Source organism: Capra hircus, chromosome 20 (genome assembly GCF_001704415.2).
Source record: "Capra hircus breed San Clemente chromosome 20, ASM170441v1, whole genome shotgun sequence".
Taxonomy (NCBI): Eukaryota; Metazoa; Chordata; class Mammalia; order Artiodactyla; family Bovidae; genus Capra; species Capra hircus.
The window spans coordinates 30,280,959-30,297,987 of NC_030827.1; positions in this window are offsets into that span (position 1 = coordinate 30,280,959).

A 17,029-nucleotide genomic window follows, 5' to 3' on the forward strand; every position below is an offset into this window, starting at 1 on the left:
ATTCAGTATGTATTTTGGAATCAGTGAAAATCAGTATATTTTATGACTAAGTTTTACATAACATTCTGGATGCACCAGGATCCACCAATGACTGTAGCGAGAAGAAAGAGTTTATGAAATAATGGTGACCTGAAATTCTTAGTCTTCCTGAAAATATGCACATATGGCTTGATATTTCACTTTGGAATAAATTTAACACCTTAATACAACTTCCTTCTAAATATGTGCCCATTATTATAGACAAACCCTATGAATATCAGAAAAGAGAGATTCTTCTGCAACATATACCAGAGGAAAAAAATATAATAAATCTATTTACTGAGTTGTTACATACCATTTTCAGCTCACTGAATTGTGTCATACTTTTGCATTTAGGATGTTACATTTACGCTGCATCACATATAACGCTGCCTTTTGTTAGAGGATAATACCCTAAAACTACAACCATCTTAAGAGAAGGAGATATTTTTAACAAGATTTGTTTTAAAATGGTGGGGGGTGGACTTTAATTAAAATTGAAATTCCCTTTGAGTATTCAATATTTATACTACTTATTTACTGCATTCTGTAAAATGTCTGCGTTTCTAGTGATAAAAATTCCTGCCAGAAAGACTGTTATTTCCTGGAAATGTTTCCTTATGTTTAAAGTAAATGAATTTAGAATAGTTTCCAGAAGAGTCATCATCTAAGCAAGGAACTCTGAGCACTTAAACTGAAAACCACAGTCAGTGCCTGTCTACGCAGTCTGACTGTAGGGAATTTGGGTCTAAATGAGCCACATTGGCTGTTTACACATGATGATGACCCACTTCTATGTTTTACTGGGCCTATACTAACATTTTCTAAAGGAGAGAGAATGATTGGGTTGGATATGTCAATATTTGTTTAAATAATTATCACTTGAGTCAGCTGTCCTTAAATAGTGCATGCATCATTGCTAAATTTAAATTCAATAATCATTTATTTTCATTGTTTGAACTTAGGCATTGGGTTAGATTCTTAGGGTTGGAAGGTAAATGAGGTATAAGGTTTCAAGAAATGCTCTTGATTTACCTCCTCAGCATAGCTTAATTCCTTTCCCACCCATCCCACACTCCCCAGATACAAACCCCCATTAACTCTAGCCTGAACTACTGCCGGAAGGATCTTGATCTCAATACACCCTATACTCAAACACCCTATATCTCAGTATATCCTCCAAAGTCATTCTCCACACTGCACAGTGGTCATTCACAATGCCACTTTGATAGTGCTTCTGCCAGTTTTCAACTTTCGTGTCTAGCCTGCACAGTCCTGCTTGACCCATGGCCTCTGTGTATCTTCAGCCTCAGCTCTGGCCTCTTTCTCTTCTTCTCTATACTCCAACCACATTGGACTGTTCTGTTTTAATCCTTTTAACATACTGTCCTACCTACCTCAGAGCCACAGATGCTCTAGCCTCTGCCATCAGCACTTGGGTCCCTTTCACCATCTACTTGCAAATTTTGGATTACTTGTGAATTTTAGCTCAAATAGCACTCTTTTAGGACAATCTTTCTGCTCCACCATGTTCACTGCCCGCTCCCCACCACCCACCGCCATGTCACACTTGCATAGCACCCTGCATATTTCCTTCAAAGAAAACATCATTATGCGTAATAATCATGCATTAGGTTATTTATGTCTATATCACTCACCACACTGCATATTTCCACAAAAGGATCTTTGATTGTTCTGCACTGTGTCTTTGATAACATGCAGGGTGCTTACCACCCTAAATGAAATAGAAGGAAGGAAAGCGTGAGGGAGAGAAGGAAGGAAGGCTGGAGGGAGGGAGGGAATCATCTCACTTGTCAGGAATTTATTGTTTTGCTTTATTTTGTTTTGTTTCTGCTGTAAGGATAAATATTAAAACATGAGTATATTTACTTCAAGTGAATCAAATGGTGTCTGAAAATCAGAATATGTATCAAACATTATTACAAGGAACTCAGTTTCTTGGGCTCTTACTTTCTCAAGTTTAATACAGGACTGAGATCTGGCTAAACAATCCTAAAATCATGTATTTATTAAAAAAACTCAATTGTTTTATGATACAGAAATTAAAATTTATTAATCCTAGTTCTTTGACCTGAGGATCAATGAATAGAACTGTGGAAACTTTATCAAATACAAGTCTTTCATACTTCTTCAGACAATGAAAAGGATTTTTAAGGAATATATTTGGTCACTGGCAAAGCCCATTAACAAATAGAAAATAAAAATAGAATCTGGGTAATAAAATAAAGTCTAACCTTAAAAAAAAAAAAAAAAAAAAACCTTTGTGTTTCTCTTGTTCATAGGGTGCGGTGGGCAAAGGCTTTGGACCAGAGTGGAATTTCTAGTGTGAAATGGCTACATTGAACACTTCCGATTCAGGACCAGGATGGTGTGCAGAAGTCCTGTGCCTGAAGCCACAATTTAAGATTGCAGCAGCGGTGGCAGCAGGCAGTGTACCGAGATGCTGCAGTTAGTGCAATGCGATCTGGACTGCTGAGAGCTGTAAAAAGCAGCCCCACCATGGCCTGTGTGCTCTAGACCACAAGCTCCCACATCTCCATTCTTGATCAAAGAATAAAGCATTTCAGCTCTCATGACACAGGCAGGAGGACCCTTGTTGGTGCCCAAATTGGGGTCATTGGTAACAATGTCTGAGCCCATTCTTCAAACACAAAATTCATTAATTCTGCCACTAGCCACTGAGAATCCATGAAAAAGTACAACTGTAGGGAAATTAGAAATCATCTAGGCAGTGATATAGTCCCTTTATTTTGAAGATGATTGAATCTAAGAGCAGCTGAAGACCAGAAAGATAAGCGATGGTAGAGCAAGACATAAAGATATGTGATGATACAGCAAGTGGTATGTTTCCATCAGGACTTTGAGTTAGCCGAAAAATTACTAAGAGGAGATGGATAAAGGGAAGAGGGTAGGAGTTAAGGAAGTCTGTGTCTTTTGAACTGGAGTAAGCGTGGCATGTGGATGACAGGGAACATTTTCAATTTGGTCAGAATGAGGTAAATTCTTCCTTTGTCACTTAGTTATGTTGTTATATCACTTATGATGTGGGAAAAGTGAAAGGAAGAATGTGTGGTGTATCACCTATTTCATTAGACAGTAGAGTTTTAGAAAAAAAATCCTAAAACACTTTGTCGGAAAGGGAAGAATCATAATGTCCCTGTACCAAGAGTAACATTCACTGTTAGTCATTGGTAACTTGGAAATGTGTAAATTATTCTAAATCCTAGTATTAACTAATGGCCACCTTGAGTTTGTTGCTTGATTGTCCTGAGGATCATGGTACAGTGCCCTGCCATGCTAACTTGTTTTACTCATGTCCAGCTTTTTGCAGCCCAATGGACTGTAGCCCTCTTGGCTCTTCTGTCCATGGGGATTCTCCAAGCAAGAATACTGGAGCGGGTTGCCATGCCCTCCTCCAGGGGATCTTCCCGACTCAGGGATCCAATCATGTCTCTTACATCTCCTGCATTGGCAGGTAGATTCTTTACCACTAGCACCAACTTGGAAGCCCAAGGGTCATGGTAGCATTCCTTAATTATATTATTACAGGACTGGGCTGACTTTTTCCCAATTCGTGTTAGAAGATATTAGTGCTGGACCTTTAAGAAACATTTTCAGGGGTCCAGTACGCTTGAGAAAAATTGGATTCAAAGAAGTTAAATACCACTATATAAAAGAACTTCTTATAGGCTTTAATATACAAATGAATGTTGCAAGTCTCCAAGTCTGGTCATATTCAGTGATTCCCAAACTTATTTAACCAAGAAATGTTTTTAAAGGAATATTTTTCAGGAATAATGTATTATAGAATCTCATCTTAAGAAATGCAAGAGCATAATCTAAAAGCCAGTTGTTTTTTTTTTTTCTAATTCTGAAGGCTCAGTCAGTTTTTAATTCAGTGTATTGTATTCAAGGGACAGATTCTTTTATTAAAAAATGTAGAAAATTTTAATGTACACATTATATGCTCTTACAATGCAGGAGACCCCAGTTCTACTCCTGGGTTTGGAGGATCCCCTGGGGAGGGGAAAGGATACCCACTCTAGTATTCTGACCTAGAGAATTCCATGGACTGTATAGTCCATTGGAGAAGGCGATGGCACCCCACTCCAGTACTCTTGCCTGGAAAATCCCATGGATGGAGGAGCCTGGTGGGCTGCAGTCTATGGGGTCGCCAAGAGTTGGACATGACTTCACTTTCACTTTCACTTTTCACTTTCATGCATTGGAGAAGGAAATGGCAGCCCACTCCAGTGTTCTTGCCTGGAGAATCCCAGGGACAGGGGAGCCTGGTGGGCTGCCATTGCTGGGGTTGCCCAGAGTCGGACACGACTGAAGTGACTTAGCAGTAGCAGCAGCAGTATAGTCCATGGGGTCACAAAGAGTCAGACATGACTGTGCTAGAATTTATCTTATATGCTAAAATTTATATTCTAGAATTTATCATCATTAAAAATGATTTGCTAAAATTAACTCTGAATCTTTCAGAGACTTTTCTAATTAAATTATAACAACATCTTATCCAAGGGCAGTTATCATTCCTCTACAATACTGAGATGTGGAATAATATTGTGATATTCATATAATGAATACTTGGAAGTAGTTAACAGCATACACACTAAAGTAATTTCCATTATAAATATAAAATGAGTATAAAGTCCTACATGTTTATTTTTCCCGGATATATTACATGAAACAACTGAAGTCATATGCAAGTAAAACAGATATTTTTTTTCCTAAAAGATTTACTAACTCACAAATGATATGTTTAATGAGAAGACAGTCATAGACATTGAAAAATAACTAAAATGTTCACTTTAGGGAATAGTCTTTACATGGTTAAGAAATTGCTGTGAATGGGAAAGATTCATATTTATTAAATTACTACCCTGGAGAAATTGCATGTAAAAGAAAAAAAAAGTTACCTGAAAAGGCAAAGAACATGGTCAACAAAAGCTCCTGACCATCAGGACCACTGAATGAATGCCACATCATTTTTCTAAAAATAATACTAATATTGCCATCCCGCAAAGAGCACTGCCTCTTTTAAAATAGTAATACCAGTTATAAGGTGATTACAAAGCCAACATGTCCAAGTGGCTGATAGTCCCAGAAAGAAAGTAAAAAAGATTCACTTTTATTTCGACCTGGAATCATAGTAAAAGGCACTAACTGATTTTTTTTTTCCTAGTTTTCCAGCTTTAAAGTATTACACAGTAAAATATGGCCAAGCATGGTGGGAATTTGAATTTCCTCTTCCTCTACTTTCCTTTCTAAGTTTTAATTTCCTTTTCTCTCCGATTACCAGCAACAGTCGCAGCCTCCCACTTCAGTAATGCCCGCCCACTTCTAGCAGAGAGGTAAAGAGTTAACTTGTCTTCTATTTGTTCTGGATTCCGAGCTTGACCTACTGATAGCAGCCTCTGCTGAGCCTTTGGGATTTGTTCGTTTGTTTCGCTGTCAGCATATGGGATCTTAGCTCCCCAGCCAGGCACTGAACCTGTACTCACTCCCTGCAGCGGAAGAGCTGTCTTAACCACTGGACAGCGAGGGATACTTTGCGATTCTCTGTACACTTCCTGTTACTTGAGAAGTTTTTCTTTTACTTTTCTTCTTCCCCCCCCCCCCCCCCGATATATTTTGATGTGCAGGGACTGCTATCCCCAAGCACATCTCAAATTGTGATAACTTCCTTAGTCATCTGAAGAGCTGTCCGTCCATCTAGCTCTCTGCCCTCCCACCACCATCCAGCATCCTCACGTGGCATATTTAGGATGACACAGATTATTTTTTTTCTTGAGGAAAAGTCTCTCCAACTAAGAAGATCAGTTTCATCCCAGATATATACATTTTTTAAAAAGTTTATTTCACAGTAGCTACAAGAACAAGAATACTATGACTATTAATTTATAGGCCAGTGATGTCTAACCATGATTTAAGAAAAAGAAAATTCCATGTATAACCTGGACGTTATCAATAGTAATGCAATTAAGTAAATTATATAATATGAAGAGAAATACAAATATTAAACAAATATCTTGAAATGGAAAAAAAAAAAAGTACTATTCCTGTTCTGCTACCTGGTCATATATATCCTACCTCTTGCCAAACACTAGTAATCTTGAATTGATGGACATTTATAGGTAAATTTTTTGCCAAGTAAAAATTTTAAAAGGTCATTCGATTAAAAGATTATCTCATTCTGTTCTTGCTATTTTTTTCAAAAGCAATAACACTAAACAAATAATCCTGTTACCAGATGAGTTCCTACTCCTGGTATCACCAACAGTCACTACTTTAAAGCAAATTGTCATCAGCAAATACCCTACAGCATCTCCCAGACTAGACTCCTGACCTTGTCTCCTGTACTACAGCCCTGTTACTGCCAGAATTTTCTATATATTGAGACAGTATAAGCTTGATCTTATTGTATCTTATTTGAATATGCTTCATAGTTCCTTGTGCCCTTTCTTGCTTCATCCTACCCTAAACCAATCTTATCTTATCTGAGCTTCAGTTCAGTTACAATATGTTTTCCTATGTTCTCTGGATATACCTGCTTTGTGCGTGTGTCCTGCATGCTCTGACTTTTCAGGTCTTCTTCCTTCATCCTAGATTGCCCTTGCCTTTTTCTCTATCTGAAGAATTCCCAGTCATCATTCTAGTGTCAAATTTCACATCTTCTGCAAAACTTTTCCTTACTTTCCCTCAATGAGTTACCTCCACTCTCATGTAAACATCGCTTCTATATGTATTTCTGTTTTCATGATATTCTATCAGTGCATTTAATCTCTCTTCTGTATACTGTGTTTAAGAGACCATGTTGATGATCAATAAGGTTATAAAATTTCAATTCCTTTTCCTTGCCTCTCAAAACCAATTGACAAAGACAGATGTCAAGAAGACAGAGGTCAAAATATCACCCTTTCGGTTAACAGAAATATAATATATTATAATATACATATAAGAGAATATGATTCAGATAGGCTTTTTAATATTTCACCTCTCAATTGGATGTCCTTACACAGATCTGGCGTCCCTGAACTGACACCGGAGAGAGAGCCTGTCAAGAAGCCCACCACTTGGCCAGGAGCAAATGGGAAGCCTGTTCTCTGCAACTAGGCAGAAATGAGAGAAACGGCCTGAGACCCTCTGCTAGTTCCTTCTCCCAAATCCATCAGTCAAGTAATCCCTCCCTCCTCTGGGAGGGACAGAGGCACTGAGAGGACATTCTCCCTGTTTGTCTGTCTATCTGTGTGCCCAAATTTCTTCCTTTTAAAAGGACACCAGTCATATTGGATTACCTGCTGGCTCACGTGGTAAAGAATCCACCTGCAATGCAGGAGACCTGGGTTCAATCCCTGAGTTGGGAAGATTCCATGGAAAAGGGAAAGGCTACTCACTCCAGTATTCTGGCCTGGAGAATTCCATAGACTGTATATAGTCCATGGGGTCACAAAGAGTCAAACATAACTGAGTGACTTTCACTCCAGTTTGATCTCATCTTAACTAATTACATCTGCAATGAAACTATTTCCAGATAAAGTCACTTTTTCCTAGGTACTAAGGGTAAGAACTTCAACATTTAAAAGGGGTATACAGTCAACACATCACAAAAGAATTACTTTTATAGATATCACCAATTATCAAATATTATCAACTGTAAGAAGTAACATAGCAAATTAAAATAGTATGCAATGATTATCACTTAGGATTTTAATTTAATACTGGCAAAAGGGCTCATTTAGAACTATTTAGGTATATGTTTTGTAATATATAATTCAAGTGTGTATACTTAGAAAAATAAGTAAAATAAACTAGTTTTTTTCTATACCTTTTTCATATTTCAAGTTCAATTTTCAGAATCACTTTTCGACTCACAGTTATCAACAACTGTATTTTTTCACAAAGTAGTGTCCTTTTTCTATCAAGAGCATTAGTAATAAAGCATTTAAAAATATATAGTCCAGTGTTGTTTTCGGGACTCTCATGCAAGCTACTGACACCCATTCTGCAATTTTGATGGGTAGGCAGTAATCATTTCAACCATATCATGAATGCACCCTAGATTACAGCAATTAGAAGACAGTACCCAATTTCAAGCTCAAGTTCACTCACTCAGTCATGTCTGACTCTTTGTGACCCCATGGACTGCAGCATGCCAGGCTTCCCTGTCCACCACTGACTCCCAGAGCCTACTCAAACTCATGTCCATCGTGTCAGTGATGCCATCCAACCATCTCATCCTCTGCTATCCCCTTCTCCTCCCACTTTCAATCTTTCCCAGCAGCAGGGTCTTTTCCAGTGAGTTGGTTCTTTACATCAGGTAGTCAAAGTATTAGAGTTTCAGCTTCAGCATCAGTCCTTCCAATGAATATTCAGAACTGATTTCCTTTAGGATGGATTGGTTGGATCTCCTTGCAGTCCAAGGGACTCTCAAAAATCTTCTCCAACACCACAGTTCAAAAGCATCAATTCTTTGTTGTTCAGCTTTCTTTATAGTCCAACTCTCACATCCATACATGACTACTGGAAAAACCATAGCTTTGACTAGACACTTTTGTTGGTAAAGTAATGTCTCTTCTTTTTAATTTGCTGTCTAGGTTGGTCATAGCCTTTCTTCCAAGGAGCAAGAATCTTTTAATTTCATGGCTGCAGTCACCATCTGAAGTGATTTTGGAGTCCCAAAAATAGAGTCTCTCATTGTTTCCCCATCTCTTTGCCGTGAGGTGATGGGACCAGATGTCATGATCTTAGTTTTCTGAATGTTGAGTTTGAAGCCAACTTTTTCACTCTCCTCTTTCACTTTCATCAATACACTCTTTAGTTCCTCTTCACTTTCTGCCATAAGGGTGGTGTCATCTGCATATCTGAGGTTACTGACATTACTCCCGGCAATCTTAATTCCAGCTTGTGCTTCATCCAGCCTGGCATTTTGCATGATGTACTCTGTATAATTTAAATAACCAGGGTGACAATATACAGTCTTGATGTACTCCTTTCCTGATTTGGAACCAGTCTATTGTTGTTCTTTACCAGCTGAGCCACAAGGGAAGCCCTCCCAGTTTCACAGCTGTTTAATTTTGGGGGAAAAGTCCATCTTGGAATCGATGAAATATAACAAATAGAAACTTTATCACAAACCCTGTATTAGTTTTCTATTGATGCTATAACAAACGATCACAAACTTAGTGGCTTGTTCATGCATCGTACATGCCTTTGTTTATGCCCAGTTGTGTCCAACTCTTTGTGACTCCCATGGACTATAGTCCACAAGATTCCTCTGTTCATGGAATTTTCCAGGCAAGAACACTGGAGTGAGTTACTATTTTCAACTCCAAGGTATCTTCCTGACCCAGGGATCAAACTGCATCTCCTGCATTGGCAGGAGGATTCTTTACACCATCTGGGAAGCCCCTTTAGTAGCTTTAAACAGCACAAATGTATTACCTTATAATTGTGTAAATCTGAAGTTCAAAAATGGCCTTATTGGACTAAAATCAAGGTGTCAGCAGGATGCATTCTTTTCTCTAATTTCTGAAGGACAATACATTTCCTTGCCTTTCCAGCTTCTAGGAGCCACCCATGCATCTCGTCTTGAATTTTGTCCCTTTCCTCTGTCTTCAAAGTTAGCAACATAGCATCTCTCTGATCCTGCTTCCATCAGCACATCTCTTTCTCTGACCACCGTCAGGAAAGGTTCTTCACTTTTAAGACCCATATGACTAGACTGAATCTACCTGGATATTTGAGTATAATCTTCCCATCTCAAGACTGTTAATGGAATTATATCTGCCAAGTCCCTTTTTCCATGCAAGGAGACAAACATTTTTAGGGGGACTATTATTCTTCCTACCATAACCCTATTCATAGTCTAATGTCTGTTAACTTGCTGTTAGGCTTTTTTAAGAACAAATGTGTTTTTGATTTGTATTTTCAGTGTCTGGTACCAAGTAGATATACAATAGGTTTGTTGAATATTGGAAAAATACATGAAATGGTAGATTTCCTTTTTCATGTCTATTCAAACAAGAAGTTACATCTGTAAAGGCATGAGTTATGAGTTTTGAGTAAGCATGACATATTTCATAAATGACAAGAAGCTTGGTGAAGTGAGGGTTTAGGTTGTATATTAAAAAGCCTTGAGAGTTGGTGATGGACAGGGAGGCCTGGTGTGCTGTGATTCATGGAGTTGCAAAGAGTTGGACACAACTGAGCCACTGAACTGAACTGAGGGATGGGATGGGGAGGGAGGTGGGTTCAGGATGGGGAACACATGTATACCTTTGGCAGATTCATGTCCGTGTATGGCAAAACCAATACAATATTGTAAAGTAATTAGCCTCCAAAAAAATTAATTAATTAATTTTTTTAAAAGAGCCTTGGGATATAAGTCATAATATAGAGATCATGAAAAATCTACATATGTTGCTTAGGAATTTGTTCTTACATCGAAAATATATCTATTGAAGAATTATAATCAGGGAAGTGAGAGGAGTGAAGTTTTTTTTTTTTTTAATTATTTTGATGATGGCACAAAATGTTATTTGAGAAACAGAATATAGTTAGAAAGTTTATAGGTCATGACTGTAAACTTAGGGGGGACTTTAAAGACAGAGACTATTTAGGATGTAAATTTTCTACTTTGAGGAGCTATACATTGCCAACACTCTAAAACCTTCCAGATTTTTCTAGAATATTTAAAATCACTTCCAGAATTCTATTCTGCTCATTAGTTAAAATTTAATTATATATAACTCCATAGGATGCATGTCTGATGATTAGTATACAAATGCTGAGACTTTCCAAAAAAGTTCAATCAATCAGTTTTTATGGGGCTGTTTTCTTTTATTTTTGAAAGCCGCGTCAATAGGCCTTCCCCATCTGAAGTCAAAGAAATGTAACAGAAAGAGGCAGTAGGAATGAGACAGGAGGAACTGCCCTGCTGTTGCTACCTTTGAAGATGAAGGAGGCCACAAGCCAAGGAAGATGGGTGGGCTTTAGAAGCTGAGAATGACCCTCAAATGACAGTCAGCAAGGAAACAGGGACCTAGAGTCACCAAAATGGAATGAATACAGCTTTGATTTTTGCCATGTGAGGGCTGAAGCAGAGAAACCATCTAACCTATAGCATTATAATAAATGGATGCTATTTTAAGTCATTTATTTATGGTGATCTATTATGACAGAAATAGAAAACTGATACAAATGCTATGCGTTAATAAGATAATTAAATAGCAAACATTTTCTATTTAACTCTGCTTACCATTAACTAAAGAAGATCTCTCTCTTCTTAAACTGCCTCTTTCAAATGCCTCACTAAACCCTGCCAGACTCTTCAATAAAAGATTTGTAAGAATCTGCCCTACTGTCACCAAATTAAATTTTAATGAGCTTCAGGTATATCCAGACTAAGATCCCATGGCCTCACATTTACTCTCCATATCCTAAGCTAGACATCGCATTCAGAATAAAAGGTTAACCTAGCACTTAAAAATACTGGATTTGTTCCTACATTTTTCAATAGAGCTGCTTCCATGATTGTGCCCTACCTATTTCTGCTTCTTGTAACACAGAGAAACAAGTTCAAGTACAGTCAAGAGGTTGGAGCCTTCAACCTGCTGCAAACTGACTTTATCAACTCTTCCTAGGCAATGGCGATCCCATGCTTAGTTGCACTATGGATATGTCCTCCATGTCCCAAGGCTTCACCTACAAGAAGGCAAGTGCTGTCACTGACCAGAAGAGTTAAAGGAAATTATTTGCTCTGCATCTCCCCAGTTCTTGCAGATTTTTTGGTTTTCATTCATTCCTGCAAGAACTGGGAAGATACAGGGCAATTAATCTTAAGACTACTGGTACGGTCAGGGAGATCAGGAATAACACAGACTGTAGAGTTCATAAGTCTTCACCTTGCTTATGATTGTAGTTTCCTGCTGCCTTGGTGGAAGGTCCCCCTTCCCAGCCTATTATCTTGATCCCAGCCTCAGGGTTTTTTACAGTGTGACGATAATCTGAGTGTTCATCTCTCCACTAAGGGAGCAATGAGGGGGAAAATCAAAACCAGCCACTCCCTAATCAAAAGAAATTTAGGTCACATATTTCGAAAGCTAAAACCTCAACCAATGATTTGCTTCCTCAGACTGAACACATGCTGTAATTCTCTTGTTTCATATGTGTATCTGAATATCCTTACAAATGTATACATTACCATGTTTACTTTGACCCCTCTTGGTTTCCAATGTATATCTAATCTCCTCTCAAATCTATATTTTACCTCTGTTTACTATTATCCTCTTGTAAACTTGAATTGTTTTGCAAATACATACTGTAAGTTTGTTTACATTTGAGTACAAAGGACTCCTTTCCCTGTGGGTATCAAAGTAATTTCTGGGTCAGAGCAGGTTGAAAAGGAGTTGAAAGAATTTGGAGCTATGCTCCTGATGTGTAAAGAATTGAAGTGAATCCTCTCCAATTTGCAGAGGCTCACCTCAGTTATTTCCTGCACATACTTTGAAGAAATAATACAAATTTTGTTTCACAACTCTCATTAGTAAATGTGTCATTTGTACATTTTACTATATCTATTCTTCTTTAACTTTTTTTCTTCAACTCTTTTTTCAACACTAGTTTTTAATTTTCTTACAAAGGCTACAAAAGACCTAGAATTTGACAAAAAGAAGAGGCAATTGTCATGAAAGATCAAGGCATCCCAGCTTCAGAAATTGCTCCATGGTGGAGGACACGACTGAGTGACTGAACTGAACTGAGAGGGTTCCAAATTAAAGCAAGCTTGGGAAATGGTGTATATTTTCTCCCCTGCTACCCATGCCAGAGTGCAGATTAGTATCTTGAAAGAGCTAACTAAGGTGGCCCTCAGGCTTCCCTGGTGACTCAAGTGCTAAAGAATCCACCTGTCAACGCAAGAGATCCAGGTTTGATCCCTGGGTCCGGAAGATCCCCCGGAGAAGGACATGGCTACACTCCAGTATTCTTGCCTAGAGAATTCCAGAGGAACCTGGCAGGCTACAATCAATGGGGTTGCAAAGAGTTGGACACGACTGAGAGACTGGTGGTAATGGCAACCTCCTTCAAAAGGAGGTCCTGTCAACTAGAAGAACTCAGGCAGCTCCCTAGACTCTTGTATTCAATACCCCTGAACCTGCAGCAGGCCACTGTCAACCCATGCCTCCACTGGAGACTTCTGCACACTCACAGGCAAGTCTGGCTCAGTTTCTTGTTGGGTCACTGCTCCTTTCTCCTGGGTCCTGGTACATGCAAGGTTTTGTCTGTGCCCTCAAAGAGTTAGTTTCCCCAATCCTGTGGAAATTCTGTAATCAAATTCTACTGGCTTTCAAAGTCAAATTTACTGGGGGTTCTCAGTCCCTTTGCCAGATCCCCAGGTCGGGAAATCTTTTCTGGGCCCTAGAGAAAGTTCTGACAAAATGTGGTCCACTGGAGAAAGTGAAAGTGAAGTCACTTAGTCGTGTCCGACTCTTTGCGACCCCATGGACTGTAGCCTATTAGGCTCCTCCGTCCATGGGATTTTCCAGGCAAGAGTGCTGGAGTGGATTGCCATTTCCTTCTCCAGGGGATCTTCCTGACCCAGGAATCGAACCCCGGTCTCCCGCATTACAGGCAGACACTTTACCGTCTAAGCCACCAGGGAAAGGAATGGCAAACTACTTTAGTATTCTTGCCTTGAGAAACCCATGAAGATTATGAAGAGGCAAAAACATCTGACACTGAGAGATAAACTCCCCAGGTCTGTAGGTGCCCAATATGCTACTGGAGAAGAGTGGAGAAATAACTCTAGAAAGAATGAAGAGACAGAATCAAAGCAAAAACAATGCCCAGTCATGGATGTGACTGGAGATAGAAGTCCCATGCTGTAAAGAACAATATTTGCATTGGAACCTGGAATGTGAAGTCCACTAATCAAGGCAAATTGGAAGTGGTCAAACACGGGATAACAAGAGTGAACATCGACATTTTATGAATCGGTGAACTAAAATGGACTGGAATGGGTGAATTTAATTAAGATGACCATTATATCTACTACTGTAGGCAAGGATCTATTAGAAGAAATGGAATAGCCCTCATAGTCAACAAGAGTATGAAATACAGAGCTCAGCTGCAATCTCAAAAATGACAGAAGGAACTCTGTTCATTTCAAGGCAAAGCATTCAATATCACAGTAATCCAACTCTATGCCCCAACCACTATTGCCAAAGAATATGAAGTTGAATGGTTTTTTTGATGACCAACAAGACTTTCTAGAACTAACACCAAAAAAAAAAAAAAAATGTCCTTTTCATCATAGTGGACTGGTTGGGAAAGGAAATGGAAACCCACTCCAGTGTTCTTGCCTGGAGAGTCCCAGGGACGGGGGAGCCTCATGGGCTGTCGTCTATGGGGTCGCACAGAGTCAGACACAACTGAAGCAACTTAGCAGTGGCAGCAGCAGCATGCTAAAGTCAAGAGATACATGGAGTAACAGGCAAGTTTGGCTTTGGAGTACAGAATGAAGCAGGGAAAAGGCTAACAGAGTTTTGCCAAGAGAATGCACTGGTCATAGCAAACACCCCCTTGCAACAACACAAGAGACGACTCTACACATGGACATCAGCAAATGGTCAATACTGAAATCAGATTGATTATATTCTTTGCAGAAAAGATGGAGAAGATCTAAACAGTTAGCAAACAAGACAAGAAGCTGACTGTGGCTCAGATCATGAACTCCTTATTGCCAAATTCAGACTTAAATTGAAGGAAGTAGGGGAAACCACTAACCATTCAGGTATGACCTAAATCAAATCCCTTAGGATTCTATAGTGGAAGTGACAAGACAGAGTCCCTGAAGAACTATGGATGGATGTTCATAACATTGTACAGGAGTGGTAATCAAGACCAACGACAAGAAAAAGAAATGCAAAAAGGCAAAATGCTTGTTTGAGGATAAATAGCTGAGAAAAAAAAAGGAAGTGAAAGGCAAAGGAGAAAAGGTAAGATATACCATTTGAAAGCAGAGTTCCAAAGAATAACAAGGAGAGATAAGAAAGTCTTCCTAAGTGAGCAATACAAAGATATAAAGCAAAACAATAAAATGGGAAAGACTAGATATCTTTTCAAGAAAATTAGAGATATCAAGGGAACATTTCATACAAAGATGGGCACAATAAAGGACAGAAACAGTATGGACCTACCAGAAGCAAAAGATATGAAGAAGCGGTGGCAAGAATTCACAGAAGAACTATACAAAAATTATCTTAATGACCCAGATAACCATGATGGTGTGATAACTCACCTAGAGCCAGACATCCTGGAGTATGAAGTCAAGTGGGCCTTGGGAAACATCACTCTGAAAAGGCTAGTGGAGATGATGCAAATCTAGCTGAGCTATTTCAAATCCTAAAAGAAGATGCTGTGAAAGTGCTCCACCAATGTGCCAGCAAATATGGAAACCTCAGCCGTGGCCACAGGAGAGGAAAGGGTCAGTTTTCATCTCAATCCCAAAGAAAGGCAATGCCAAAGAATGTTCAAACTACAACACAATTGCAGTCATCTCACACACTAGCAAAGTAATACTCAAAATCATTCAAGCTAGGCTTCAACAGTACGTGAACCAAGAACTTTCAGATGTTCAAGCTGGATTTAGAAAAGGCAGAGGAACCAGAGATCAAATTGTCAACATCCATTAGATCATTGAAAAGGCAAAAAAAAATTTCAGAATAACATCTACTTCTGCTTCATTGACTTTGATAAAGCCTTTGACTCTATGGATCACAACAAACTATGGAAAAGTCTTAAAGATACGGGAATACCAGACCACCTTACCTCCCTCCTGAGAAATCTGTATGCGGGTCAAGAAGCAACAGTTAGAAGCAGATATGGAACAATGGACTGGTTCCAAATTGGGAAAGGACTACAGCAAGGCTGTATATTGTCACCCTGCTTATTTAAATTATGCACAGAGTACATCATGCAAAATGCCAGAATGGACAAAGCACAAGCTGAAATCAAAATTGCCAGGAAAAATATTAACAACCTCAGATATGCAGATGACACCACCTTTATGGCAGAAAACAAAGAAGAACTAAAAGCCTCTTGATGAAACTGAAAGAGGAGAATGAAAAAGCTGGCTTAAAACTCACCATTCAAAGATGGGAAGATTATGGCATCTGGTACCATCACTTCATGGCAAAGAGATAGGGAAACAATGGAAACAGTGAGAGATTTATCTTCTTGGGCTCCAAAATCACTGCAGATCGTGACTGCAGCCATGAAATTAAAAGATGATTGCTCCTTGGAAGAAAATCTATGACAAACAGCGGACTAAAAAGCAGAGACATTACTTTGCAGACAAAATCCTTCCAGTCAAAGCTATGTTACTTCCCGTAGTCACATATGGATGTGAGAGTTGAACCATAAAGAAAGCTATGTGCCAAAGAATTGGTGCCTTTAAATTGTGGCATTGGAGATGACTCTTGAGAGTCCCTTGGACTGTAAAGAGATCAAATCAGTCAATCCTAAACAATATCAGTTCTGAATATTCAGATGCTGAACTGATGCTGAAGCTGAAACACCAATACTTTGGCCACCTGATGCGAAGAACTGACTCGTTAGAAAAGACCCTGATGCTGGGAAAGTTTGAAGGCAGGAGGAGAAGGGGATGACAGAGGGTAAGATGGTTGGATGGCATCACTGACTCAATGGACATGAGTTTGAGCAAGCTCCAGGAGTGGTGATGGACAGGGAAGCCTGGCATGCTGCAGTCCATTGGGTCACAAAGAGTCAGACACGACTGAGGGACTGATCTGAACTGAACTGAGAGACTAACATTCATTTTCACTTTTTTTTTTTTTCTTTTCCCAAAGATGATCCTCATTAAAGAAGCCTGGTTCTCTGTCAAACCCAGTACCAAAGGAAGGAGACTTTTCTTCAATGGTCAGGATTATAATAAATGTAAGAGACAAATAAGGCTTGTGCT